The sequence below is a fragment of the Microtus oregoni genome, unplaced genomic scaffold, assembly GCF_018167655.1.
Source record: "Microtus oregoni isolate MIOR12 unplaced genomic scaffold, Mior012 000009F_ref0000495, whole genome shotgun sequence".
NCBI classification, from domain to species: Eukaryota; Metazoa; Chordata; class Mammalia; order Rodentia; family Cricetidae; genus Microtus; species Microtus oregoni.
The window spans coordinates 37,661,923-37,681,798 of record NW_024543068.1 but is presented as its reverse complement, the minus strand read 5'-3'; the positions used below and the strand labels follow the sequence as shown (position 1 = coordinate 37,681,798).

The 19,876-nt window shown below is 40.4% G+C and overlaps 1 protein-coding gene and 1 pseudogene across 8 annotated transcripts in view; one reads left to right on the top strand and one right to left on the bottom strand.

The window, feature by feature from the left end:
* Positions 1-19,876, bottom strand: part of Ralgapa1 (Ral GTPase activating protein catalytic subunit alpha 1) — a 237,244-nt gene that overhangs the window by 203,755 nt on the left and 13,613 nt on the right. The window lies entirely within an intron of this gene.
* On the top strand, positions 10,865-11,034 carry LOC121452396 (annotated as a pseudogene).

Here is a 19,876-nt window from a genome sequence, read left to right as displayed (position 1 = left end):
AGGATTATAAAACTTGAAACACAAACTGCTCTCAAGAATTTGTCAGTACAGAATACAAACAAAATATACAATTATATGCACAAAAGAAAGTTAGATTATGAAGTTGAAATGAAAGAACCATATATGGAAATTCAAAACACAGAATTACATTCAAAGTTTAATGAACTGCAACTGCTGCCCATGCTCTGCACAGCTATTCTGTATAGTCTCCATTATAAAAACTACCTGTTACCTGAGAAAGTCATAGAATACATCTATTTTGTGAATATGAAAATAAAAAAATTTTGGGAGGCAGAGGCAGGTGGATCTCTGTGAGTTCGAGACCAGCCTGGTCTACAAGAGCTAGTTCCAGGACAGGCTCCAAATGAGGGAGGGGGACTTGATCGGGGGAGGAGGAGGGAAATGGGAAGCGGTTGCGGGGAGGAGGCAGAAATCCTTAATAAATAAATTAATTAATTAATTAAATTAAAAACAACAACAACAAAAAAACCACAGAGAAACCCTGTCTCGAAAAACCAAAAAAAAAAAAATTTAGACAAATATGATCAAGGAAAACATTTTCCTTTTGAATAAACTTAAGAACTATGAACCGAGAAGGAAATACATTATAGTTACCTCTAAATTTTCCAATCTTAAAAATACAATGTCCCAAGAGAAACAAAAAAATGAGAATAACAAAACAAAAACTCTAAAGCACATGTGACTCAATCCAAGACTTCCCAACATATTAGGAGCTGAGATATTGTCCCTCCATTTCCTTCCCAGATGGCTGGCTATGAACAAAGCCTGGAAGCTGCACAGTGGGGTAAGCCTAATAAACAAGTACTGAAGCCAGGCAGAATGACGCACTCCTGAACTTCCAGTGGAGTTTAAAATGGGAAGATTATAAAGTTGAGGCCAGTCTTGGAGCTATATAGCTCGATCCTGACTAAGCAGGGGAGATGGGTCTATCCAAATTAAGCTGATTTTGTTGTTCTTGTTTACTTTAAGATTTATTTTTACCTTAAATAATGTGTATACCTATATATCTGCAGAGGAGGACAAGGGGGAGTATGTGCATATGAGTGCAATTGTCTATGGAGGTCAGAAGAGGGCACTGAATTCCTTGGTACTGGGGTGACAGGTGATTATGAGTCATCTGGTGTGGGCACTAGGAACTGAACTCTGGTCCTCTGCAAGGGTATTACATGCTCAGACCTACTGAGCTACCTCTTCAGCCCCTCTATATTTATATTTAAAAACACAATAGCAAGCAAAAACTCTGATAAAATGTTTGATAGTCAATTAACAAAGTTTACATAGCAGAGGAAAAAACAAGGACAAACTAGATAAAATATAAGAGGTCTTTGCACATTTAAAATCTTCCTCCCTCCCAAAGACACAGTTCAGCATTAAGGATATGTGGTGCAGTTTCAGAGAACCCAAGTTCAATTCCTAGTACACACATGGCAGTGTATACCATCTATAACTCCAGCTCCAGGAGCTAAAAATACCCTCTTCTAGTATCCACAAGAATTAGACATACACAGACAGATGAGCAGGCAAATTATTCGTATATTATATAAAATAAATAAACCTGGAGTCTCCTTCTGAGATTCCAGGATGCAGGATCCTATTTCAGACTGAGGTCAAGGTTAAAGTTAAGAGCCACCTAGGACTGAGAGCCTGAGAAACAAGCTCCACCGGGAGCAGAAGCCAGGAGCAAATCAGCTATCTCCACCAGAATAGGAGTGGGGCAGAACCTAGGACAGAGAGCAAATAGCTTCACAAATAGCTCCACCGGAAGCAGAAGCCAGGAGCAAATCAAGTCCTGGGAGCCAACCCAGTCCTGGGACACTGGCGGATCAAGGTTGAACTAGTAACCAAATCCAGAGTCAGCGATCTCCGCCAGAACATGTTCAACTACAAGCCAGGGACTTCTGCAGGAGGGGATCCAGACCAGAATGTACAGAAACAGGGCAAAGCCGGCAACCTAGGCCAAAGTAGGCCTGAGAGAGCAAACTGCAAGTGAGCAGAGCAAGGACCAGAGCGCTGAGCTATCTCCAGGAACACCGAGTAACCTAGCGGTTAGAACTGTGACACTAACTGTACCACGAGGAACAACCATCTGAGCTTTGGATTCACTGGCGCCTAGAAGATTATTCAAGAGAATCTCAGACAGCCCCAACCACACCTACTAGAGGAAAAGATGAGTAGAAAAGGTAAGATCATACACTACACCACAAAGAGCAAAACAACACCAGTAAAACCTAAAGACCCTACAACAGCAAGACCTGAACAACCAAATATGGATGAAAAAGAAGAAAATGAACAAAAAAATAACTTCAAGTAAATGTTAGAAATTCTTAAAGATGAAGTGAGAAATTCCCTTAAAGAAATGGAGGAAAAGACAAAGAATTGGAAGATATCAGTAAATAACTTAAAGAAAACCAAGAAAAAGAAATCAAACATATAAAAGAAACTATCCAGGACTTGAAAACTGAAATAGAAACAATAAAGAAAACACAAACCGAAGAAATTATAGAAACAGAAATCATGAGAAAAAGATCAGGAATCACAAACGCAAGCATGAACAGCAGAATACAAGAGATGGAAGAGAGAATCTCAAGCACTGAAGATACAATAGAGAAAATAGACTCATCAGTTAAAGAAAACATTAAATCTAACAAAAGCTTAACCCAAAATATGCAGGAAATATGGAACACCATAAGGCCAAATCTTAGAATAATATGTATAGAAGAAGGAGAAGTAGTTCAACTCAAAGGCACAGAAAATTTATTTAACAAAATCATAGAAGAAAACTTTCCCTACCCAAAGAAAGATATGCCTATGAAGATACAAGAAGCTTACAGAATACCAAATAGACTGGATCCAAAAAAAAGTCCTCTCGTCACATAATAAAAAAAAAACCTAAATATACAGAGTAAAGAAAGAATATTAAAAGCTGCAAATGAAAAAGGTCAAGTAACATATAAAGGTAGACCTATCAGAATTACACCTGACTTCTCCTTGGACACAATGAAAGCCAGAAGGTCATGGTCAAGCATTATGCAGACATTTAGAGACCACAGATGCCAGCCCAGACTACTATGCTCAGCAAAACTGTCAATCACCATAGGAGGACAAATCTAGATTTCACCAATACCTAGCCACAAACCCAGCCCTACACAAAATACTAGAAGGAAAGCTCCAACCCAAGGAAGATGGCTACACCAACAAAAACACAGAGAATTGATGATCTCATAACAGCAAATCTCAAAGAAAAAAATGCACAAATTAACATCACCAATGATAAAAACTAAATTAACAGGAGATAGCAATCACTGGTCATTAATATCCCTTAATGTAAATGGACTCAACTCACCTATAAAAAGGCACAGGCTAACAGACTGGATACGAAAACAGAATCCATCCTTCTTCTGCATACAAGAAACACATCTCAAGCTCCAAGACAGACATCGTCTCAGAGTAAAGGGTTGGGAAAAATATACCAATGAAATGGACCTAAGAAATAAGTGGGTATAGCTATCCTAATATCTAACAAAATAGACATCAAGCTAAAAATCAGTCAAAAGAGACAAAGAAGGTCATTTCATATTAGTCACAGGAAAAATCCATCAAAAGGAAACTTCAATACTGAACATCTATGCCCCAAATACAAGGGCACCTTCATATGTAAAAGAAACACTTCTAAAGCTTAAATCATACATTAAACCCAATACACTAATACTGGGAGACTTCAACACTCTACTCTCACCACTGGACAGGTCAATCAGACAAAACTTAACAGAGAAATAAGAGAACTAATGATGTGGGAGTGTCATATATCAATCTGTTGATTTCATTGGTTAAGCAATAAAGAAACTGCTTGGCTCTCACAGGTTAAAACATAGGTGGGAGGAGTAAACAGAATAGAATGCTGGGAGGAAGAGGAAGTGAGCTCAGACTCGACAGCTCTGCTCTCTGGAGCAGAGACGCCGTGCTCCTCTCTCCCAGGCTGACGCACGCGATGAAGCTCTGACCCAGGATGGACCTAGGCTAGAATCTTCCCGGTAAGACCGGTGCTACACAGATGATAAGAAATGGGCTAAATTAATATGTAAGAATTAGCCTAGAAGAGGCTAGATAGAAACGGGCCAAGCAGTGTTTAAATGAATACAGTTTGTGTGTTGTTATTTCGTAGCATAAGCTAGCCAGGCGGCCAGGGTGCTGGGGACGCAGCCCCGCCGCTCCTATTACTACAAACTAACAGATGTTATGACTTAAATGGACTTAACAGACATCTATAGAATATTCCATCCAAACAGAAAAGAATATACCTTCTTCTCAGCACCTCATGGAAACTTCTAAAAAATTGACCACATACTCGGTAACAAAACAAACCTCAACAAATACAAAAAATAAATGGAATAACCCAATGTATCTTATCAGATCACCATGGTATAAAACTAGAAGTCAACAGCAATACTAATTCCAGAAAACCCACAAACACATGGAAATTAAACAATGCTCACCTGAATCATCAATGGGACAAGGAAGAAATAAAGGGAGAAATGAAAGACTTCCTAATATTTAATGAAAATGACCATACAACATACCCAACTTTATGGGACACAACGAAAGGAGTGTTAAAAGTTCACAGCACTAAACGCCTACATACAGAAGCTGAAAAAATTCCACACTAGTAAATTAACAGAACATTTGAAAACTTTAGAACAAAAAGAAGCAAACTCACCCAAGAGAACTAGATGGCAGGAAATAATCAAAGTGAGAGCTGAAATCAACAAAATAGTAACAAAGAAAACAATACAAAGAATCAATGAGACAAAGAGTTGGTTCTTCCAGAAAATCAACAAAATAGACACCTTTATCCAAACTAACCAAAAGGCAGAGAGAGAATATCCAAATTAACAAAATCAGAAATGAAAAGGGGGACATAAAAACAAACACGGAGGAAATACAGAGGATCATCAGGTCATATTGTGAAAACCTGTACCTCACAAAATTGGAACACTTAAAGGAAATGGACAACTTTCTGGATAAATATCACTTACCAAAATTAAATCAAGACCACATAAGCAAATTAAACAGGCCTATAACTGCTGAAGAAATAGAAACAGTCATCAAAAGACTCCCAACCAAAAAAGACCCAGGACAAGATGGTTTCAGCTCAGAATTCTACAAGACTTTCAAAGAACTAATAACAACACTCCTCAAATTATTCCACACAATAGAAAGAGAAGGAACATTGCCAAACTCTTTTTATGAGGCTACAATTACCCTGATACCCAAACCACAAAAAGACATTACTAAGAAAGAGGATTACAGACCAATCTCACTCATGAACACTGATGCAAAAGTACTAAATAAAATACTGGCAAATCAAATCCAAGAACACATCAGAACCATCATCCACCATGACCAAGTCAGCTTCATTCCACAGCACAGATGTAGGGATGGTTCAACATACAAAAATCTGTCAATGTAATCACCATATAAACAAGCTGAAAAATAAAAACCACATGATCATCTCATTAGATGCTGAAAATACAACATCCCTACATGATAAAGGTCATGGAGAGAACAGGGATACAAGGAACATAGCTAAACACAGTTAAGGCAATATACAGCAAGCCAACAGCCAACATCAAACTAAATGGAGAGAAACTCCCAGTGATTCCACTGAAATCAGGAACAAAGACAAGGTTGTCCACTCTCTTCATATCTATTCAATATAGCTTTTGAGGTCCTAGCTAGAGCAATAAGACACCAAAAGGAGATCAAGGGGATACAAATTGGAAAAGAAAAAGTCAAACTCTCCCTATTTGCTGATGATATGATTGTTTACATCACTGACCGCAAAAATTCTACCAAGGAACTTCTACAACTCATAAACACTTTCAACAATATAGCAGGATACAAGATTAACTAAAAAAAAAAAATCAGTAGCCTTCTTGTACAGATGATAAAGGGGCTAGGGAAGAAATCAGAGAATCAACACCATTCACAATAGCCACAAGTAGCATAAAATATCTCAGAGTAGCTCTAACCAAACAAGTGGAAGACTTGTATGACCAGAACTTTAAATTTTTGAAGAAAGAAATTGAAGAAGACACCAGAAAGTGGTGTACCCATGCTCTTGGGTAGGCAGAATTAACCTAGTAAAAATGGCAATCCATATCTATCACCATGCACAAAACTCAAGTCCAAATGGATTAAAGACCTCAATATCAGTCCGAACACACTGAACCTGATAGAAGAGAAAGTGGGAAGTACTCTACAACACATGGGCACAGGAGACCACTTCTCACGTATAACCCCAGCAGCACAGACATTAAGGACCTCATTGAATAAATGGGACCTCCTGAGACTGAGAAGCTTCTGTAAAGCAAAGGACACTGTCACTAAGACACAAAGGCAACCCACTAACTGGGAGAAGATCTTCACCAACCCCGCAACTGACAAAGGTCTGATCTCCAAAATATATAAAGATCTCAGGAAACTAGACCGTAAAAGGCTAACCAACCCAATTATAAAATGGGGCATTGAGCTGAACAGAGAATTCTCAACAGAAGAACTTCAAATGGCCAAAAGACACTTAAGGTCATGCTCAACTTCCTTAGCGATCAGGGAAATGCAAATCAAGACAACTTTAAGATACCATCTTACACCTGTCAGAATGGCTAAAATAAAAAACACCAATGATAGCCTTTGTTGGAGAGGTTGTGGAGAAAGGGGTACACTCATCCATTGCTGGTGGGAATGCAAACTTGTGCAACCACTTTGGAAAGCAGTATGGCGGTTTCTCAGGAAATTCGGGATCAACCTACCCCTGGACCCAGCAATATCACTCTTGGGAATATACCCAAGAGAGGCCTTATCATACAACAAAAGTATATGCTCTACGATGTTCATAGCAGCATTATTTGTAATAGCCAGAACCTGGAAACAACCTAGATACCCTTCAATGGAAGAATGGATGAAGAAAGTATGGAATATATACATATTAGAGTACTACTCAGCAGTAAAAAACAAGGACTTCTTGAATTTTGCATACAAATGGATGGAAATAGATAACACTATCCTGAGTGAGGTAAGCCAGACCCAAAAAGAGGAACATGGGATGTACTCACTCATATTTGGTTTCTAGCCATAAACCAAGGACATTGAGCCTATAATTAGTGATCCTAGAGAAGCTAAAAAAGGAGAACCCAAAGAAAAACATATAGGCATCCTCCTGAATATTAACCTTCAGCAAGCGATGAAAGGAGACAGAGACAGAGACCCACATTGGAGCACAGGACTGAAATCTCAAGGTCCAAATCAGGAGCAGAAGGAGAGAGAGCACGAGCAAGGAACTCAGGACCGCGAGGGGTGCACCCACACACTGAGACAATGGGGATGTTCTACTGGGAACTCACCAAGACCAGCTGCCCTGGGTCTGGAAAAGCCTGGGATAAAACCGGACTCTCTGAACATAGCGGACAATGAGGACTACTGAGAACTCAAGAACAATGGCAATGGGTTTCTGATCCTACTGCACGCACTGGCTTTGTGGGAGCCTAGGCAGTTTGGATGCTCAACTTACTAGACCTGGATGGAGGTGGGGGTTCCTTGGACTTCCCACAGGACAGGGAACCCTGATTGCTTTTCGGGCTGGGGGGGGAACTTAATTGGGAGAGGGGGAGGGAAATGGGAGGCGGTGGCGGGGAAGAGAAAGAAATCTTTAATAAATAAATAAATTAAAATAAAAAAATCAGTAGCCTTCTTGTACAGATGATAAAGGGGCTGGGGAAGAAATCAGAGAATCAACACCATTCACAATAGCCACAAGTAGCATAAAATATCTCAGAGTAGCTCTAACCAAACAAGTGGAAGACTTGTATGACAAGAACTTTAAATTTTTGAAGAAAGAAATTGAAGAAGACACCAGAAAGTGGTGTGCCCATGCTCTTGGGTAGGCAGAATTAACCTAGTAAAAACGGCAATCTTATCAAAAGCAATCTACAGATTCAACTCAATGCCTAGCAAAATTCTTCAAAGACCTTGAAAGATTGGTACTCAACTTCATTTGGAATAGCAAAAAACCCAGGATAGCCAAAACAATTCTATATAATAAAAGAACTTCTGGAGGCATCACAATCCCTGACTTCAAACTCTACTACAGAGCTTCAGTACTGAAAACAGCCTGGTATTGACACAAGAACAGACAGAAAGATCAATGGACCCGAATAGAAGACCCAGATATCAAATCTACACATTTTCGAACACCTGATCTTTGATAAAGAAGCAAAAATATCAAATGGAAAAAAAAGCATATTTAACAAGTGGTGCTGGCATAACTGCATATCAACAGGTAGAAAAATGAAAATAGACCCATATCTATCACCATGCACGAAACTCAAGTCCAAATGGATCAAGACCTCAACATGCAGCCAATCACACTGAGCCTTATAGAAGAAAAAGTGGAAAGTACACCTTGAATGCATTGGCACAGAAAACCACTTCCTAAATATAACCCCAGCAGCACAGACACTGAGAGAAACAATTAATAAATGGGACCTCCTGAAACTGAAAAGCTTCTGTAAAGCAAAGGACACGGTCAACAAGACAAACGACAGCCTACAGAATGGGAAAAGATCTTCACTAACCCCACATCAGACAGAGGTCTGATCTCCAAAATATACAAAGAACTCAAGAAATTGAACCAAAAGTTCACGTAATCAAAAAAAAATGGAGTACAGACCTAAACAGAGAACTCTCAACAGAGGAATCTAAAATGGCTGAATGATACTTAAGGAAATGTTCAACATCCTTAGTCATCAGAGAAATGCAAATCAAAACAACTTTGAGATTCCATCTTTTACTTGTGAGAATGGCCAAGATCAAAAACACTGATGACAACTTATGCTGGAGAGGTTGTGGAGAAAAGGGAACACTCCTGCATTGCTGATGGGAATGCAAGCTGGTACAACCCCTTTGGATTTCAGTGTGGCGATTTCTCAGAAAATTAGGAAACAACCTTCTTCAAGACCCAGTAATACCACTTTTGTGTATATATCCAAAGGATGCTCAATTGTGCCATAAGTACATGTGCTCAACTATGTTCATAGCAGCATTGTTTGTCATAGCCAGAACCTGGAAACAACCTAAATGCCCCTTGATTGAAGAATGGATAAGAAAAATGTAGTACATTTACACAATAAGTACTACACAGCAGAAAAAAATAACGACAGCTTGACTTTTGCGGGAAAATGGATGGAGCTAGAAAACATTATTTTGAGTGAGGTAACCCAGACACAGAAAGACAATTATCACATGTACTCATTCATAAGTGGTTCTTAAACATAAAGCAAAAAAAGCCAGCCTACAAACCACAATCCCAGAGTATTTAGACAACAATGTGGACACTAAGAGAGTCTTACATAGATCTAATCTACATGGGAAATAGAAAGTAGAAAAAGACAAGATCTCCTGAGTAAATTGGGAGCATGGGGACCTTGGGGGAGGACTGAAGAGGGGAGAGGAGAGGCAGGGAAGAGAGCAGAGAAAAATGTAGAGCTCAATAAATATCAATTAAAATAAATAAATAAATAAACCTGGAGAATAGTAAGGCGCTCTCTAGAACAATTCAAGAGAAAATAGAAAAGGACATTTGCAGATAGGCTACAGAAAAAAAAAATCAATCAATTCTGTATCATAATACCAAATTTTTACCTTTCCAAATGCCCACTAACTTTTCTGCTTCTCTTCTGAAGGCTCTGACTACTTTAGTGAAGTATTAATCAGGCACAGAAGCCAGTGATATCCTACAGTCACTGCACAGTCTTCAGGAGCACTGAGTGAGCCTTACTTTCTGCACAAACCTTTAACATTTTAATCTAGGGGAAGTGTTTTACAAGGTGATGACCCACCCACCATCATCACACACACACACACACACACACACAAAGTTGATCAAAAAATATTACCTATCTTCAGAAACACTTCTGTTGGAAAGTGCTTGTGAACCAGTATTTTCCAAAAGAAACTAAATAATTATTTCACCAGAAATCCAAATTAAGATTTCTGAATTTTAAAAGCAACTCAAACAAAAAAAAAAGGAAAAAGAAAAAAGAAAAAGGAAAGGAAAGGAAAAAGAAAAAGAAGAAAATGAATTAGGCTTTGGAATGCTTTGCAGATCCTTGAGAATACTAAATTTAAGTAGCAGGATAATTCTAGACTTTAGTTTCCACAGATTAAATTTCTCAGATGTTTCATTTGTTTTTTTTTTAAATAAAGGGATAACCTTTAAGAACCTGATAATATATTTACTCTCCTTCACATATTTATTTTTTAAAGATTTATTTATTATGTATACAGTTTTCTGTCTGCAGGTCAGACCGGAAGAGCGCACCAATCTCGTTATGGATGATTGTGAGTCACTATGTGGTTGCTGGTTGCTCAGGAAGAACAGCCTTAACCACTGAGCCATCTCTTCAGCCCCTTTTCACATTTCACATATTTTTAAACATTTCAATACTATAGCATGTATGCAAACAAAAGTTTTAAAAGTCAGAGGTCAGCTTTCTTTCTTTTTAAGATTTATTTCTCTATTTTATGTGCATGAGTGCTCTGTCTGCATGCCAGAAAAGAGCACCAGATCCCATTACAGATGGCTGTGAACCACCATATGGTTGCTGGGAATTGAACTCAGGACCTCTCAAAGAGCAGCTAGTGCTCTTACCTGCTGAGCCATCTCTCCAGACTCATCAACTTTCCTTTTAAAGCCTAGATAGTAAATGTGTCCCTGAAAGTTTACTGAATTAACCTGGGTGAAAATCAAAAATTCGTCCTTTTTTCTTGTTGGCTGTCTGAAGGCAAGATGGGACCCCAGCAACTCTACTGGAGTCTTCACGGAAGTTCAGCCAGGGTTCTCACTCTTGCCACGTTTGCTCTAACCACCATGGTTTGACCCAGAAATCTGGGCTGGACACGTGCTGTCAGTGTTTCTGACAGCACTCAAAGGACACAGGCTTCATTAAGCTGGACTAAGAGACCTTGAATGGATTACTCAAGACTGTCCACCTAGTAAAAAAGATCGTGTTAGTCTTTATATGATTTAAAAAAAAAAAAAGTGAAGATCTTAAAAAAAAAATCAGGCTCAGGAGGGTTGAAGCTCACGGGGCAGCCTCGGTCCTCACGATCCGTCCTGCCTGAAGGTATCCACATGCCCACTCGGCGCCATAGCTGTCAATATGATGAGCAAATATACGATGGTGAAATTGGAGATGGTTCCTGTGTGTGCTGTAGTAAGAGGAAGTTCTGAAGAAGCAAGGGCTGAGAGAAATGGACTAGTATTGATAGCCTGCTTGCTACCTGAGACCAGAGTAATGCCTGGACCTGGGCTCTGCCTAGGGCTATGTCTGGGTCTGTGGTACTACTGCAGTCGGGATCTGTGTGATGTCTGTGGCCCATGTCACCACCAAGACCATGGGGATGCCGTTTTGGGGCCCCGTTGGTGTCCAAAGATTGTGCTGCCACTGGGGTCATGTTGGTCTGAGTGGCCTGTGCTGCCACAGATGGACATGATGACACCCCAGCCCGAGCTGCTGCCAGGGGCCATGTTTGGGTCCATGGTCCTTGCAGCAACCAGGGTCTGTTTAATGTCCATGGCTTCAATAACCACTGAAAGCCGTGAGGATGATCGGAGTCTGGTCAGAAAACTGAGTCCATTTGGTATCCAGGGACCATGCTGCCACCAGGACCATCCTAATGTGAATGGTCTGTGCTATCATTCTAGGGCCATAACGACATCTGAGTCTGAGCCCCATCGCCACCAGGGTCTGGGTTGATATACATGGCTCCTGGTATCCGAATATATACCAAAGCCATGCAGATGGGGATCAGAGGATCATGCTGCAGCCTGAGTCATACAGATCTAAGTGACTTGCACTGTGCAACAAGGTGTCTTGGTGATGTCTGGGCCTGGGTTGCAGCTGAGAACCATGTCTGGATCTGTGGTCCTACTATAGCAGAGGTCTGTGTTGATATCTGTGGCTTCTGTTGCCACCAGGGGCTATGTGGATGGATGCCCAGGGTCTGGAAAGCCACCTAAAATCATAATGATGTCCAAGAACATTGCTGCTGCCAGAGCCATACTGATCTGGGGGACCTGTTCTGTCACTAGGCCATGGTGATTTCTAGGCCTCAGCTGCTGCCAAGAGCCATGTCTGAGCCTGTGTTCCTGTTGCAGATGAGTCTGTGATGATGTCCATGGCTTGTGTTACCAGAGAGGTCACATGAACCATGTGTGTTGAAGTCTGAGGTTCATGCTGAGCCAGCACCACCTCTCACTGGGTCTAGGATAGTTGGCCTTGTCCCCTGTTAGATACTGCAGCAAGAGAGCAGGCCCTACCCACCAAGAGAGAGCTGCCCCCTTCCTCGGCACTCAGGAGAGATTGCCCCAGCCCTCACCACAGGTGCGGTAGCGCTGGCCCTGCCAGCATGGGCCTCGAAGAGCTGGCTATCCCCATGCCTGAGGGGGTGGTCATAGTGTTGGGATTGACCAGCTCAGCTATCACTCAGACCCACACTGTGTGGGCCTTTTGGTTGGCCCATCCTAACATCTGCCCCATCTAGGACCTGCTGGAGTATATGAAGGGACTGCTCTTGTGGAAGGACAGCTACAAGATCTCCAGGACTTGGGTCAACAGCAGGATATCTGAGAGGAGTTTTGGTGAGGATCCAGGGATGATGGTGTGCCAGAGGCCTTGAACCAGACCAATGACTTCTCACAATGAAAATCTGTGGGTAGGGCTGACTAGACAAAAGGATATACTGCGTGACACGCCTCAGCCCCCAAAGCCACTGGGATGACTGAAGAAGTGTTGGAAAGGTGGAGGAGAGAAGTGTTTTTTTGTTTTTCTGTTTTGTTTCTAATTAACTTTGGAGAGGTTCTTTTGGGACATGCTGCAGGGGTAAGGGGCGGATACAGAGAGACTAGGAGGTGAACAGGGTTAGGGCTCATTCATGTGAAATTCCCAAAGGGTCAATAAAGAATTAGATTAAAAATTTTTTTTAAATTATTTATTTATTATGTATACAATATTCTTCCTGCAGGCCAGAAGAGGGCACCAGACCTTATTACAGATGGTTGTGAGCCACCATGTGGTTGCTGGGAATTGAACTCAGGACCTTTGGAAGAGCAGGCAATGCTCTTAACCACTGAGCCATCTCTCCGGCCCCCGAGATTAAAAAATTTTTAAACTCAACAATTTAATTATCCTTCATCTACTAAATAGTAACTGTCATTTAGAACAACCTTTCCTCAAACGGTGGTACAATTTGTTAGCCTGTAAGATGTAACATAAATAATCTGCTTCTAATAATGAAGTAGCAAACATTTAAGGCAATCAACAATAATGAAGATGGGTCCAGCAATATGGTGGCCTATCCACAGACCACTCTTTCAGGGCACACACTGAAATGCTGGATAATGAGTTAGACAGATGGCCTGTGGTTAAGAGCACTCACTACTTTTTCAGAGGACCAGAGTTTGGGTCCTGGAATGGCTAACCTTAGTTGCCAACCCATCCATTCTATCAGTTCTGTCCCTCTAGAGAACCCTGACTAATACAGCTGCCAGCACTCATGTTGGGTAGCTCACAAACACCTGTAACTCTAACACCAAAACATCCAACACACTCTCTGGTCCCCGAGGGCACCCACACACATGTGCACACACACACACTCTTTAAAGTCAAATAAAGCCAGGCATAGTGGGACCCTGCACTTGGGAGGAATAGGTAGTTCAGGGATAGCCTAGTTTACATGGCAAGTTCAGGTCAGCCAGGGCTACACACAGTTTAACTCTATCACAAGCATAAAGGCGGGTTGCGATTCAGTTGGTATAAAATTTGTCTAGCAGACAAAGCTGGAAGATCAGGAGCTCAAGGTCATCCTTGACTACCTAGAGAGTTAAGGCCATACATTAGTCCTTTCTTCGAAAAAAAAAAAAAACTACAAAGTATTTCCTAAAATGCATGTACACATACAAACAAAATCTAAAAATGATTGAAAAGGATAAAATTTAAGAAATACAATCTAGCCGGGCGGTGGTGGTGCACGCCTTTAATCCCAGCACTCGGGAGGCAGAGGCAGGCGGATCTCTGTGAGTTCGAGGCCAGCCTGGTCTACAAGAGCTAGTTCCAGGACAGGCACCAAAAGCTACGGAGAAACCCTGTCTCGAAAAATCAAAAAAAAAAAAAAAAAAGAAACACAACCTAGATCCTAATCCAGACAATTATACTGACTCACCAATTAAAGACAAAGTCAAGAATTACAAATTAAAGAAGGCTAATGAAAAGCAAATAAGGTAGAAAAAACAATTATTAGATACTGATTTATTTAGCAACTTACTTAAAGTACTGCTCATACTGCCTATGTGCCAAGCATGGCTTCACTTTACTACCAGGAACAGAATGACTGGACAAGCAGTTGAAACAATGGGTCGCTGCCCTTAACAACCTGTTGACTGCCAGGTACACTTCTCTAAGATCTTGCTTGCCTGCCCCACTTGTGGTTTTAGAGTATAAAAGGAAAATACAAACTAGACCCAGCATGGAAAGCTTTCAGGTGTGCTGGCTTCAGTGTACTGGTGACATCTCTTCTCTTCCACTCTCCCTGGTGTCTGGGTGCTTATTCCAGAAAGAGTTCTACAACAAACATATTTTATAGAAATTGTTTTGGGCTTTGTTTTTTGTAAGCAGGAAGTTTTCTTGTACAACTATTTCAAAATATAAAGAAGCACAAATAAGAATTCTAATGGGAAATTACACTAGTGTGGTGGGTTTCCAATTCTTGTATCTAAATTATGTAAAAGCTAAGGCTCTAGTCCAACAGATGATGCTATCTGTTTTCAAAGTAGTCAAAAGAGTAATATTAATATTTTATAACCAGTTGCACATGTCCCAAAATAGGTATTGCAGTTCATAAAGTCAGTCCTCTAGCAATGAAAATATTCTTTTGGATACTGAAGAGATTAGGCATAAGTCTTTTAGGAGTTTAAAGTCTAAAACAGCCAGGCAGACATAATAAGCAATGAGTTTTCACACAATGCAAATATTTGCATATGTGAAATTTTGTGTATATGCTTGTAAGTTTAACTATAAATAAAACCTGTATAAAGTGAAAAGCAGGTGGACTGTTCTATGCTCTGAATCCTATTTGTTAAGTTCAATAATTGCACATTTGGATGTTATGGTATTGCCAAAGGGAGATGAACCTCTCGACACATTCGACTTGTATGTTTGCCTTGTTGCAGATCTGTAATAAGCCACCAGTGTGTGTGTGCCAGTTTACAAACTATACTTGGTGTCCCAGGAGCATCCACTATGGAAGGAATGGTACAGTTTCAGTGTTTAAGCTGAACAGCCCTGATGGTGGTACCAGAGCAAAGAATTTCTGATATAAATACACAACAAAACTACGATTTTTAAAAAGAATAATGGCATAGCTGGGTGTGGTAGCAGAAGCAGACAGATCTCTGTGAATTTAAGGCCAGCCTGGTTTACAGAATAAGTTCTGGGACAGCCAGGTCTACACAGGGGGGAAAAAAAGGCATCAAAGAAGTCATTTCCACTTAAACCCTCATGAAAGCCTTTAACGAAATCACAAAGTATCTCTACACAGTATACAACACGGATTCTTCTATTTATTTTTCTATTCATTTTCAATTAAACTGAAAATCTAAAGTGAAGTCTGATGTTTTGTTTTAAAACCTTCAAGGAGTACTGGCTTTCCTGCAATCATGTCCGTGTTCTTGTCATTCATAACCTTTACCCAAACTGCTGTATCTTACTGTGCACCTTCTGAATTCGAATTCTCTTTCAAGGCATAGCTCAAATGCCCCCGTCCCTATGGAGGTAGTATTTAGATACTACTTCTCTCTTGTGTGCACAGCATGTTTCACAGCTGGCATATGACCCCACATTACCAAGCCATCACCTCTTTAGTGCTCCACCACCTGCTCAGAATATGACTGCTTAGATCCATCATTTTTAAATTTTCAAATAGGCATATACATAGATGGTTATGTTTTTAACATGGTTTTTAATTATTTTTATTTTTATATTATTATTATTACTATTATTATATGTTATCTGGTGTTTTGCCTGCATGTATGTCTGTGTGAGCATGTCAGAAGCTTTGGAACTGGAATTACAGGCAGGTATGAGTGAGTTGCCATGTGGCTGCAGGAATTGAACCCAGATCCTCTGGAAAAGCAGCCAGTGCTCTTAACCACAGAGTCATCTCTCCAGCTCCTCTTAAACATGTTTGATGAGAAATGGCATGTTTATTATTTTTAAAAGGCTTACATTAACAACTAACCTGCTTCTAGAAAGTTATAAGAACACTTGATAGAGCCGGGCGGTGGTGGCGCACGCCTTTAATCCCAGCACTCGGGAGGCAGAGGCAGGCGGATCTCTGTGAGTTCGAGACTAGCCTGGTCTACAGAGCTAGTTCCAGGACAGGCTCCAAAGCCACAGAGAAACCCTGTCTCGAAAAACCAAAAAAAAAAAAAAAAAAAAAAAAACCAAAAAAAAAAAAAAGAACACTTGATAGAAAGATGAGGAGGACCCTCAAGTCTATGAACTTAAAGGAATTTAGACAAAACCAACAAATTCCAATAAACACCATTTTAGCCTGGTCATTCTATTTTAGGTTTGGGTGGAGAGAAAAGATAACAGTTTGTGGCTTCCTTGCATTATTTGAAATAAAATACCAGTAGTCAATTTTATTTCCTTTGTTTTCTAGCATAAATTTACCATTTTCTATGTCGCTAATTTTTACCAGACATGCAGGGCTCATTTATTCTTTAAAAACAAATTCGATTACTTGACTGAGTAGCATATAACATCCATTTTTGTGTTTTCTTTACCAGAATCCAGGTCTTGAAAGTGTTAGGCAAGTGTTCTACCTTGAGCTACAAGCCCAACCCTCCGATTTAATTAAACTTGAAAAATACCTCAAATGCCCCCATAAACTTCGCAGTTCAAATGCATGTTTTGTGAATCTCTGTGTTTGAGGTGCTGTTATAACAGTCTCATGGACAGGTAAACTAAAGATTGAAAGTATTAAGTAATAAACGACTGAAATCAGACTCCGGTCGTCTGCTTTCTCTCCCTATTTATCCAGTCTTCAAGTCTCTCAGCGGTTAATCACTACCTACCACATGAAGCTACTGCGGGGATTAAATGCTACATGTAAAATACCAGTCTAAAGATCCCCTGAGTAAACTGGGAGCATGGATGCCATGGGAGAGGGTTGAAGGGGAGGGGAGAGGCAGGGAGAGGAGCAGAGAAGAACATAGAGCTCAATAAAATAAAAAAAAGTATAAAAAAATACCTAGTATAGAGCCTATCAAAAATACTATTATTACCAATACATGACAGCTGCTTTTTATAAAAATATTCACTCTAAAAACTTACCAAGAACATACACAGCTGGGCTAGCAGGAGGCGAGACAAGAAGATTTCTAGTTCAAGACCAGCCTGAGCAATATAGTAAAATACCCTAATTCAAAACACAAAACATCCAATCAAAGCTTTTCATGGAAGTTAGCCAGCTGATTTCCAAATACATATGGGAGAGAGGAAAAAGCCAAAAGCAGCCAAGAAGCTGCTCTTAGCTTTCTATGACTTCAAGAAACCACAGCCCAAAATATCAAACGGACCTAATGCCCAGAGTCTGAAATCAATGGGCTAAAATCAAGGCACTAGCGGTGCCACTGTCTTCCTGCAGACACTGCAGAGAAGAACCAGTCCATCCTGCCTGTACCATCTTCTAGAACCATTTGCCATTCACCTCGCGGTCACATAATTCCAATCTTCAAGGTCAGTATCTTGAAATTTCCATTATTCTTCTCTATATAGGGATATAAAAAGATAGTTCTCTGCTCAGGAAACACTTGAGGCATTCCTTAGGTATGGAAATAATATTGTCGGGGCTGGAGAGATGGCTCAGTGGTTAAGAGCATTGCCTGCTCTTCCAAAGGTCCTGAGTTCAATTCCCAGCAACCACATGGTGGCTCACAACCATCTGTGAGGAGGTCTGGTGCCCTCTTCTGGCCTTCAGGCATACAGACAGAATATTGTATACATAATAAATAAATAAATAAATAAATAATAAAAAAAGAAAAAGAAAAAGAAATAATATTGTCACCCAAAAGTTTGAAAATTACTAGAGATAAATAAGCAGTGTATGAAAGCCTCATGTCAGTTCCTATGCTGACCTCATCAGAAAGGCTTTACAGAAGCTCTATGGAGCATCTCCCCCCGAAATTTGCAAAAGTAGAAACTTTCAGATGGTAAAGGTGATCGAAAGACAGACTGGCACAGGGACAGTGCAATGACTTCTGGTTCGGCACTACAGTGTAACACGCCAGAGTTGTAACTAGGGGAAACAGGTAGGCAATGAATGTGGTAGAAAAGATCTCAAGATGCTTGAAGAGGTCTTTTCAGGGCAGATTCTGCTTCTGAGATTAGGAAGCATGTCCGAGCTAAAGCCTGGAGTGTGATGGGAGTCATCAACAGGACATACGGGAGCATCTGAAGCCAGGGCAATTTAATCCAAGATTATATATAGGTACAGAAACGAGACTTGTAAAGAGAACACTGAAAGTACTAACACTGGAGAAAGGACCTGGCTAGAGAAACAAGTCTGCAAAAGTGTAATCAATGAAATGGACTGATCATGTGGTGCCTCCGCAGCACAGGCAGGCTAGGGGGAGCAAGGGATCCAGGGGGTCTGAGGCCAGCCTGGCCTAACATAGTGAGTTCCAAGATAGCTATGGTCACAGAGAAATCCTGTCTCAAAAAACACTAGAGAGAGAGAAAGACAGAAAGAGAGAGAGAGAGAGCGAGAGAGAGAGAGAGAGAGACCAGAGGTAGAGAACTCAGAGCACTGAGAAAATAACATGTATCCCAAATCATGGGGTATTTTCAGATGAATGCAAAGGTGAAACAGAAGCTTAAGAGCAGTTAAGGCAAATACAGGACGCCGGCTTCCTCATGCATGGGAGAGGAATGCCACTCATCAAAGAAATCTGCTATCAAGGAGAGAAGTGGGATTCAGATGAGTTAAGTGAGTTTTAACAGAATAAAGTACTACTACATTCCTTTGCTTTTGATGATTCAACTATATCACTCAGCTGGAATGGTAAGATCAGATAATTTGATTGTTTAAATACAAGCTAAACATTCTGAACTTCATTTTCCTACAGTGGGGATCCATGAAAGGTTTAAGAACAGTTGGTGTGGCATACTTAGTAATGTGCTATAGAAAGTTCAGAAAGGAGCTGGGCGGTGGTGGCGCACGCCTTTAATCCCAGCACTCGGGAGGCAGAGGCAGGCGGATCTCTGGGAGTTCGAGACCAGCCTGGTCTACAAGAGCTAGTTCCAGGACAGGCTCCAAAACCACAGAGAAACCCTGTCTCGAAAAACCAAAAAAAAAAAAAAAAAAAAAAGAAAGTTCAGAAAGGGAAACCAACTAATAAACTGCTACAAATTATTAAACAAAAGAAAATAAACATTTTAATAAAAAAAATGATAGTAAGAACAGTCAAACCTGAGCAGGATGGAGTTGGTTGGGGCTGGTGCGAAAGCTTAGTTGGTAAAGTGCTGCCACACAAGTAAGAGGTTTGGAGTTTGGATCCCCAAAGCCATGTAAAAAGCTAGGGACTATGGACTTTAATTCCAAAGCTCAAAGTCAGAGACAGGAGGATCCCTAGGGTTTTTTTTTTTTTTTAGTAAGCCAGTAGAACTAATCAGTGAGCTCCACGCCAAATGAGAGACCCTAACTCAAAATTAAATAAATAAATAAGGAGAAACACTTG